The 8,908-nt window shown below is 38.3% G+C and overlaps 1 protein-coding gene across 8 annotated transcripts in view; it reads right to left on the bottom strand.

Annotated features, from left to right (window-relative positions):
- The window catches only part of FHIP1A (FHF complex subunit HOOK interacting protein 1A), a 208,684-nt gene that overhangs the window by 148,596 nt on the left and 51,180 nt on the right, over positions 1–8,908 (bottom strand). For 7 of the 8 annotated variants that reach the window (XM_019641183.1, XM_019641182.1, XM_019641181.1 and 4 more), the window contains one exon: positions 8,488–8,607. The exons of the other annotated variant lie outside the window; for it this stretch is intronic. The gene's annotated coding sequence lies outside the window, so the exon portion shown is untranslated. The remainder of the gene's footprint in view (positions 1–8,487; positions 8,608–8,908) is intronic. 8 annotated transcript variants of the gene reach the window in all.

The raw sequence follows: 8,908 nt of genomic DNA, 5'->3' as shown, positions 1-8,908 counted from the left end.
AAAATATTTACAACATTATTAATTATATTCCTTGAACTGTCTTTCATGTCCCTGTGGCAATATTGAAAAGGGTATACTCTTAAATCAACAAGTGCAAATACCTCCCCCCAAAAATAATGAATATTCATAAAAGTAATCATTTAGATATTTTAGATGCCTGTAATTCAATCTCCTAAAATATCCAAAGACTTATAATTTTATATAAAGTGACTAGAGACAAAAAAAAGGATAAGACTCCCTTCAAATCCATTATATTTATTTTTTATTTATTTTAAAAAGTGCTGACATACCAATCTGCAAATTATTTACTAAAACTGTCTATGATCACTTAAGAGGAAATCATTCTAAGCTATGTAGAGAGAGACTTCTACTTACCACTCAATATCCATTCTCTCCTTCCTTGTTAACAGAACCCTTGCAGCCAGAAATAATACTGTGCTATCACCTGATCAATAAATATGAAGGGAAATCCTGAAAAAAACCTTTCAGGAAAGCCCCTAAAAGCACGGACAGTGTGTGTCTGGGGCAAGGAGGTGGAGAGAGAGCCTGCAGGCTGACTTCTGGCAGCCATCTTGACATGAGAACATGGGGCAAAGCTCACACCCAGGAGCGTTGGGGCAAAAAGACAGAAGGAACCTGGGTCCCTGATAATCGAGGAGCCACTCTCCTAAGCCTAGATAGCCTAGTTCCAGACTTAGGTTACGTAGCAGAAAAATAACACCCTCATTTGTTTAACCCGTTGATTCTGGTGAACCTAACCCTCACTGATCTATCTATCTTCTGTTAGAGTTATTTTACAGCACTAAGAAGCAGGTGAAATTGGCAGAAATCAATGAACTCATTTAAAGACAATCTTCCATACAATCTGTATCTATTCAACATCTATGCTGGGGGACAGAAGCACAGAAATAAATAAAATGTCACTTACAGTCTAAAAGCAGCAACTGACTGAACAGACAAATAAAACAAAGTCTGATGGAGTCATAGGTAGGGAGAGAGTGGTATGCTAGGGCAGCATGTCAGAAAAAGCACTTAACCCAAAATGTTCAAAGGGAAGTGCGATCCGAGAAGACTCTCCAGGGAATATGAAATTTTGAGACCTGAAAATGGAGGTGGTAGAGCTAGCCAGGCAAATAGGGAAGTGAGGGAAGAGTATTCCATGGAGAGGCAAGAGCATGTGCAAAGGCCCAGAGGAAGGAGGCAGAGCATGGTGTATCGGATGGATGCAAGTGGTTTACTAGGCTGAGGCACAGAATTGCAGTGGGAGTGAGAACGGCACTCTTCTGGCAATCCCTCCTGGCCAGACTACACTCAGATTTTTTTATTCTTCTGTTATTACAATAAGTAGAAATTAAGGACCAAAAAATGCAAAGACGAATCAAAAGATATCATTTTTATTTCCTAACCTTCAAAATGTCAGGTACCACCTGCAATCTGCCTCATAGTGAGCGTTTTCAAACGTCTGAGCCATCCAGGTCCTCAGAATTGGTGGGGCTTGCTCAACAGTGAAGTAGATAATAGAGGCTTTGCCCAGCATTGGGTGACTAATCGTGGAGGGGTGAGGTTGGTGAATGCAGGGAAGTGTCATGGTCAGACTTACTACTAGGAAGAATAATCCTCTAGCAATAACATAAAGAAATAGATGCAAAGAAGACACCGACTATAATAGTGGGGACAGGAGATGATGAAGACCTGGGCTAGAACACTTACCATAGAATGCAGAGAGGTGGAAGTGTGCTTTTGAGAGATTTAGAAGGGTGAGCTGACTAGATACGCTGGGAGAAAGAGGGCAAAGTAAAGGGTAATATTTGATTTCTGGGTTGGGATACTGAGAAGGGAAGGTGCCGGCACACAGTAGTTAAGACTCCATGTTCCGAGAGTCCATCTCCACCAATTGATGGTCTTGTGACCTTGGGAAAGTTACTTACACTCCGTGAGCTTCAGCTTCCAAATCTGTATAATGGGAATACTAATAGAATCTATCTCAAAGGATTTTGTGAGGAGTTCCATGCAACAGCGCCTCACACATAGGAAATGCTGGATAAGTGTTAGCTACATAAAGGGTGATGGTGAGGCAGAGAACATGAGAGAAGGCAGACTTCACGGGGGGGAGAAAGACAAGTTCAGTCTGGGATATGTTTACCTGATATGCCTGTGGGACATCCAATAGGCAGCTGATTATATGGAACCAAAGCTCAGAAGAGAGCTGTGAGAGTGTCAGATGCCACTTTCCAGAGGGTGGCGTTAGGGGGACATTTGAGCAAGGACCCGGCCGACATGAAGAGGTAGACCCTGAGGGAACGGCCTGTAGGTGAGATGCAGGGAAAAGAACTTGGGCCGTTGCTAGGGAACAGCAACATTCAAGGGACAGATGAAAAAAGACTGGAAAGGAGCTGTCAGTAAGACAAGAGAAAAACTCGCAAAAACTAATTCTAATAAGATTGTACCACAAAAATTAAAGAAACAAACAAAAACATGAATGACGATGAAAAGAGGGAAACAAATCCTCGCGTATAGGGAACACGCTTAGAGATTAGAAATAAAGGGCAGGGACCAAAAGATCTCAATAAAAAGTAGTGTTCCCTAAGACCCAGTGATTAAAGTTTATTGATGATTTTTATCAATTACCTTGAAGAACCATATAATGAAATCTCTAATTTTACAAGCGTCAGAAGGTTCTTTTAGTGAGCGAACTGCCTTACCAATGAGGATAAGCCTCAGAAAAAATCTCATATAATAACCTGGGCACTTAAGAAAGAATTGTATTTTTTAAGGAAAGAAATCAGAACACAATGGCTTCAGTGAAAAATAATATAAACTGTATTTTGCACATAAAGTTCTGGACCCAAACTTTTAGCTACTGAGCTCAAAAAAAGCCCTTTTAAATCCCATTATTTGGGGGTTGAAGGAAACTCAAGAGACATCCATTGGTCCAGATCAAAGATAGCACTATTTTGAAGAGCTTGCTGAAAAGCAGATAACTGAGTCATCCAAGACCTACTGAATCAGAATCTCAGTGTATGAGGTTAAGGAACAATTTACTGCTTTTTGAGGTTTTTGAAACAAGCTCACCAGACAATACACATGCACACCAACATTTGAGAACCCTTCATCTATCTGACCAGGAGACCATGGGCTAGAGAGAATGAATGACTGGGACAAACAGTACATAGCTAATGAGAGTGTCCAGAGCAGCTCTCAAACTTTAACATTCATCAGAATCACCTACAAGGCTTGTTCAATACAATTTTCTGGGCTCTACCCTCAGAGTTTCTGACCCAAGAATTTACATTGCTAACAAGTTCCCAGGTAAGGCTGTCGCTGCTTATCTGGGGACCACACTTTGAGAACCTCTGGCCTCTATTAAAGTCATTAGAGAATTTTCTCTGAGCACATCAATTCAATGCAGCCCTGTACCCTTAAGGACCAAGAAATGCAGACTATTCCAAGAATGGTGTTGAAAATGAAATAGAAAACATGACCAAACATAAATTACATACATTTATTCTAAGCCATTCTAGTCAACTGGAAGATGCAGAGAGAGCTGGAAAGGATCCAAACTAAGCTAGAATGAAATTATAGGGGTCACGGAACATGTGAAGAGACAAAAATGACTGAATAACTAAAAAGACTGAATTCACAAAAGACAGTGGACATAGGCCATAATTTTAAAATCTATAGTTACGAAAAGATATGTGCAGAATCAAGAAATTTCAGAATAATAGCATTAGGTAGCTGGTGTGATTATTTGACTGTAAGAAGTTATCTTTAGATTTTTTTAATGTGTTTTTTAGTTAGACAAGCTTGTCCCAGACCAATCTTGAGACTATATTTTCATTCAAAACCACTTTTGAAAATGGCTCCCTACTGGTTCCACACAAAGCCAGGGAAAACACAGCAAAACATTCCTCACTCACCACTCCAATTCTGCATGACTCAGACATTCCTGTATTATATTAGAACAGACAGCATTCTGACGCTGCTTAACTGCTTCTCTTTTCTCGTGTAGACAGCTCGTAACCTTGCAAAACTATATTCAAATACACAATTCTCTCAACAGCTCAGGCCATCTGTAATAGCCTCTGTCTACCTGCTATTTGTCTCACTGTTCTGAGAACACCTCCAAAATCTGTAACAGATGAATTCCACTGACAGCATCTCCACAGGACGGTCATCCACATTTTATTTCACATTGTCTTCAACCCTTTTCAAATCCATTTTCCACTTGTCCTTGCTGTGCTATCTTTAGTATCCACTGTCATTTTCTCCAAAGAAAGTAACACACCTAAGTGTTAGATCCTTTCATTATCCGTGTTACTCCTCCACCTACCTAAACTCCCTCGACCCTCTGAGCATCTTTGCCTGGGCTTTCCTCTTAGTTACACATATTTGCTTTTGTATCTCCCAACCCCACTTCCAACACCCTCCAGGGGTCCTCCCCAAAATAACCACACTTCTAACGGCACCATACTTGGTTTTATAACTTTTCAGAATCAATATAAAAGTCATTCTGTCAATATACATGCTGCTTTTTAGAGGTAAGCGGCAAAAACAGGTTCCAAGTAACTTCTGCTACATAGAAAAGTGAATAGTTCAAGTTGGCTACAGATTTTTCCCAGATTTATAACTGGTTACTCTTTATTATAAGAATGTTGATTCCGCTTATGGCCTTGAAACTAAAGCTCCCTAAAACATTAAAGGATCTCTCATTGGCCGGAGTTAACGGGAGAAAGCTCTATAACTGTGCACACACACACACACACACCCTTACTGAAGACTATAACTCAGAGTTTGCCATAATCAAATCGAAAATATAAGAAGTCATTGTCCACCAAATAACTAACATAAAACTTAAAGGCTCTATGCCTACTCATACTAAATCTTAGTTTCAGGTCAGCTTCAAATCCATGTAATACCCTTTAGTTTCTGAAATAGCTTCCTAATTAGAAACAGGGGACGTTATAAGAATTCTTACATAGACACAACATAGCCATTTGTTACTGTCTGCTTTTCTTTTCCTTAGCCTAACCTGTCTTTAAAAGTATAAACTTCTCTTCAACAAACAGTGTTGGGAAAACTGGATATCTACATGCAAAGGAATAAAGTTGGACCCTTCTATATTACACCATATACAAAAATTAACTCAAAATGGATCGAAGACCTAAACTTAAGAGTTAAAACTATAAAACTCTTAGAGGAAAACACAGGAGAAAACCTTCAAAATACTGGATTTGGCTATGATTTCTTGGATAGGATACCAAAGGTGTAAGCAACAAAAGTGAAAATAAATTGAACTACATCAAAATTTAAAACGTCTGTGCATCAAAGGACAAAATTAACACAAGGAAAAGTCAAACTACAGAATCGGAGAAAATATTTGCAAAGTAGATATCTCATAAAGGGTTAATATCCATGATATATACATAACTCCTACAACTCAACAACAAAAAGACTAATGACCCAATAAAAAATGGGCAGACTAGACTAGACACTTCTCCAAAGAAGATATACAAATGGCCAATAAGCTTATGAAGAGATGTTTAACATCTCTAATGATTAGGGAAATGCAAATCAAAATGACAATGAGATATCATCTCATACCCATTAGGATGGCTAATATTGGTGAAAAAAACAAAAACCTCAGTGTTGGCAAGGATGTGAAGAACCTGGAACTCCTGTGTACTATCGGTGAGAATGTAAAATGATGTAGCCACTGTGGAAAACAGTATGGTGGTTCTTAAAAAATTAAAAATAGGGCCGGCCGAGTGGCGCGATGGTTAAGAACTCGCTTGGGATGCCAGAGGGCCCCGGTTCTGATCCCACATATGAGGGCCAGTGACACTGCCCTCCACAGCTAAGATGCTGAACAACAGCTCAACCTGGAGCTGGGCTGCCGTGAGTTGCTGGCGACGGCATAGGCTGCAGTCCCTGTGGCAGTGGGTTGCCATGGGCTACCGTATGTAGCCAGCAGCCAGCGTGAGCGGCCAGCAGCCGCAGTGAACGGCCGTCCAGAAGCCGGCGACTGATGTGCCTCGCCAGGGAAGAGCGCAATGATGGTGCCAACTTGGGCCAGTGAAGCAGCCTCCACAACTAGACTGAAGAACAAAAAAACGACAGCAACTTGTCTGTTCCCCTTCCCCCAATTCCCCAGCACTGTTCCCATCCCCCCAATTACCCAATAAAAATCTTAAAAAAAAAAAAAAATTAAAAATAGAATTGCCATATGATTCAGCAATTCTACTTCTATATAAATAGCCAAAAGAGGTGAAAGCAGGAACTCAGATATTTGTACACCCATGTAGAGCAGCATTATTCACAATAGCCAAAAGGTGGAAGGAAGCAACCCACACATCCATCAATGAACAAACAGATAAACAAAATGTGATACACACACACACACACACACACACTGGAATATTATTCAGCCTTAAAAAGGAAGATAGTTATAGCACATGCTACATACAACATGAATGACCCTTAAGAACATTATTCTAAGTGAAGTAAGCCAGTCACAAAAAGACAAAGAGTATATGATTCCACTTATGCAGGGTATCTAGAATCGCTAAATTCATAGAGACATAAAGTAGAAGAGTGATTACCAGGGGCTGAGAGGAAGGGTCAAAGAGGATCTGTTTTTAATGTGTATAGAGATTCAGTTTTGCAAGAGGAAAACATTCTGCAGATTGGTTGCACAACAATGAAAATATACTTAATACTAGACACTTAAAACGGTTAAAATAGTAAATTTTTATGTTATGTATATTTTAACACAATTTTTAAAAAGTACAGACTTAATGGAATATTTCATACCAATAAATTAACTATTATAATAAAGAAACAAACATCTGAAGTAATAGTCTTAACTTATAAATCTGTTGTCACAATTTTATTTGACACAAAGTATACTATCTCTCAATATTGACACCCAAGGATCCTGTGATATTGTAAATATCTCTTAAAGTAAAGGTATAATTTGTGAGATTGAAAATATCTAAAAAATAATATATTTTATACACAATGTTTACATTCTGTAAAATTAATAAATTTATAGGACTGATTACTAAAGCATGTGCATGGTAATGAAAATGACTTCATCGCAAAGCCTGCTGCTTCATTTCACGTTAATACTCCCTTTCATTTGGAGGTTTCAAAGAGCTTCACAAACCTCAGAGCACTAGAAAGAAAGTATTTCATCTGTTTGAACCATAAATTGCACAGCAAAACCTTCATCACAATGTTTACTGAGAAAACACTGGACTAAATGATAAACGTAATGCAGCAGAGATTCCAGGGGCCTCCAATGCCTCTCTACCCTCAATTTGAATAAGATGCCTGAAGTACAACTTATGAGCAAATTTAAAAGCAGATATGTCATAAAAATTTACTATTTGGTATGTAGATGTCAAAAACAGATTTATCCATTTACATTCAGGGAAAAATATATACAAGTTTAATTTAGACATAAAGTCCAAAGTACAGTTTTATTCAATTATCTTTTCAATTTGATCTACTAATAAGCTATTTGAGAACATAACCCTGTGCCAAAGTAGGATGCTAAAAATAATTGGCATTGTTTTATTCAAAGCAAAGATCAAGGAAATAACCACGCAACAGTTTAAATCCAAAAATACAAAGGTTAGGTAGAGGTAGGACTTCGCGGCATTGAAGGTGCCAAACTTTGGGAGTGCTTACTTGTAAAAGGCAGATTCCTAAACCCTGCCTCCTACCATTCAGATTCTAACACACTAGATTGGGGCCCAGGATTTTTCATGTGCATTTTTAACAAGTGCTCTAATCATACTTTGAGGAATAGATGCAAAACACACCACCAGTAAGATAGGAATTACAAAATCTTAGAGGTAAACCATATGAGGAAGTTTATATCTCGTCCTATTTACCATGATTAATACAGGAAGCCTTTCTACAATACTGACAGATTGATTGATCGATGGATTCTAATAAGAATACCAACATTTACATAGTCAAATAAATAATACATGCTTCTCTATAAGCTATAGAGCCTAATCACTTATTTTAACAATACTACCATTGTTTCAAACTTAGAGTCACTTTTTAGAATTAACTTTCAATACAGCATAAGAGCCTTTGAACACATACACAAATTACAAGAGGAAAAACTGGTTTTATTACATTATTTTTCCTTCCGATTTTTTATTAAAAGTACAGTTCCCCAGATTCATCACCCTAGTTCTAAGTAAGTTCAGACTGCTTCCCAAATACACCCTCACAGGGTTGAGATATGCAACCACAGGAAATACGATGTTTAGAAAGAATAGAACCAGAAGATCAAGATGCAGAAAAAATTTATAATGTTTTGAGCAGAGGATAGAGTATAGCCTCTCAAAAAGACTGTTTTGAACACGATAATGTTCACTTGGATATGTAAGTTCAACTAGGCTTTTCAAAAAGGGTATTATTGAACATTACTGAACACACATCAATAGTAATAAGAAAACAAGACAGTACCTATGATTGCACTCTTTAATAGCCTCCCACTGGGTTGCTTTTGCTCAGTTCACCCGCTCAGAGGGGCAGAAAAATTTCTCCAACACTTGGCACGGCTGGAAACTCCAAGATTTTCAAAATCTACAGAAAGGAATAAAAAATGTCCCACAATTATTAATAAACAGCAAAACCCACTCTAAGTTTCCCTAGTTTTTTTCTCCTCCTATTTACCACCACTTGTTGTGCACTGAGTGGGCTCTCCTCACATTGCACTCGACTTTATCATTAAAAAGAATGATAAGCAAAAAGTAAATCTGTATTTAGAAATCTGAATGCTAGCGAAGAATGAGACTCCCCCTGGGTTGCAGAAAAGTAGAGAAGGAGGATTCTTCTGTCCTCTAAGAGATGTTAAGTAATTATATGCTTCTTTTACAAGAGAAAA

This window comes from Hipposideros armiger, unplaced genomic scaffold, assembly GCF_001890085.2.
Source record: "Hipposideros armiger isolate ML-2016 unplaced genomic scaffold, ASM189008v1 scaffold_58, whole genome shotgun sequence".
NCBI classification, from domain to species: Eukaryota; Metazoa; Chordata; class Mammalia; order Chiroptera; family Hipposideridae; genus Hipposideros; species Hipposideros armiger.
This window is presented reverse-complemented; position numbering and strand designations above follow the sequence as displayed.